This window comes from Ursus maritimus, unplaced genomic scaffold, assembly GCF_017311325.1.
Source record: "Ursus maritimus isolate PB19 unplaced genomic scaffold, ASM1731132v1 scaffold_26, whole genome shotgun sequence".
Classification (NCBI taxonomy): domain Eukaryota; kingdom Metazoa; phylum Chordata; class Mammalia; order Carnivora; family Ursidae; genus Ursus; species Ursus maritimus.
The window spans coordinates 14,193,726-14,194,981 of NW_024425119.1; the positions used below are offsets into that span (position 1 = coordinate 14,193,726).

The following is a 1,256-nucleotide window of genomic DNA, read 5'->3' on the forward strand; positions in this document are numbered from 1 at the left end:
AAACAAAACCCAGGATGAGTAGAAGAAAGGAAATAATGAAGATCGGGGCAGAAAAAAATGGTGTAGAGATTTTAAAAAATAGAAAAAAATCAATAAAAACCAGAGCTTGTTCTTTGAAATGATGAACAAAATTGACAAAACCTTAACTAGATTTATCAGGAAAAAAAGGAGAAAGGGTCCAAATAAATAAAATCAGAAATGAAAGAGGAGAAGTAACAAAAGATATCCCAGAAATATAAAGGATTATAGGGGAATATCATAAAAAAATTACATGCCAACAAACTGGACAACCTAGAAGAAACGGGTAAATTCCTAGAAATATATAATCTTGTGGATTTGCATGTCATCCCTGTGTAGGGACCACGCTAATCTTCTCTGTATCATTTCAATTTTAGTATATGTACTGCCAAAGTGAGCATGAAACACACAATCTTTCTTTCTTTCTTTTTTTTTTTTTAAGATTTTATTTATTTATTTGAAAGAGAGAGATAGAGAGAGCACGACTGGGTGGTGGGGAGAGGGAGAAGCAGGCTCCTCATTGACTAGGGAGCCCGACGTGGGGCTCAATCCCAGGACCCGGGGATCATGACCTGAGCCGAAGGCAGATGCTTAACCGACTGAGCCACCCATCTTTCAAAACTGAATCAAAAAGATATAGAAAATCTGAATAGATGGATGGATTGCAAGTAACAAAATTGAATAGGTAATAAAAAAACTACCAAAAAATAAAAGTCCAGGATCAGATGGATTCACAAGTGAATTCTACCAGACATTTAAAGAAGAGTTAATACCTATTCTTTTCAAACTATTCCAAAAAATAGAAGAGGAAGGAATGTCTCTAAATTCATTCTATGAGGCCAGCATTATCCTGGTACCAAAACCAAAGACACCACAAAAAAGTATATGTACTTTATGAACCTCTCCATCTGGCTGCTTATCTCTGTCCTTTAAAGTAAACTGGTGACTGTAAGGAAGTGTTTTTCTGAGCTCTGTGAGCTGCTCGAGCGCACTAACTGAACTCAAGGAGGTGCTTGTGGGAACCTCTGACTTACAGCAAGTTGGTGAGAAGCAGCACAGGAAATGTCCATGCTACCCAGAGCAATCTACACTTTCAATGCTATCCCGATCAAAACACCAATGACATTTTTCAAATAACTGGAACAAACAGCCCTTAAATTTGTGTGGAACCGGAAAAGACCCCGAATCGCCAAGGAATTGTTGAAAAGGAAAAGCAAAGCTGGGGAAATCACATTGCC

The 1,256-nt window shown here is 37.7% G+C and overlaps 1 non-coding gene across 1 annotated transcript; it reads right to left on the reverse strand.

Moving 5' to 3' along the window:
- Positions 1 to 314: 314 nt before the first annotated feature.
- On the reverse strand, positions 315 to 419 carry LOC121105465. The gene has a single exon (XR_005837993.1). It is a non-coding gene; the product is annotated as a U6 spliceosomal RNA (small nuclear RNA).
- Between the last annotated feature and the right edge of the window lie 837 nt (positions 420 to 1,256).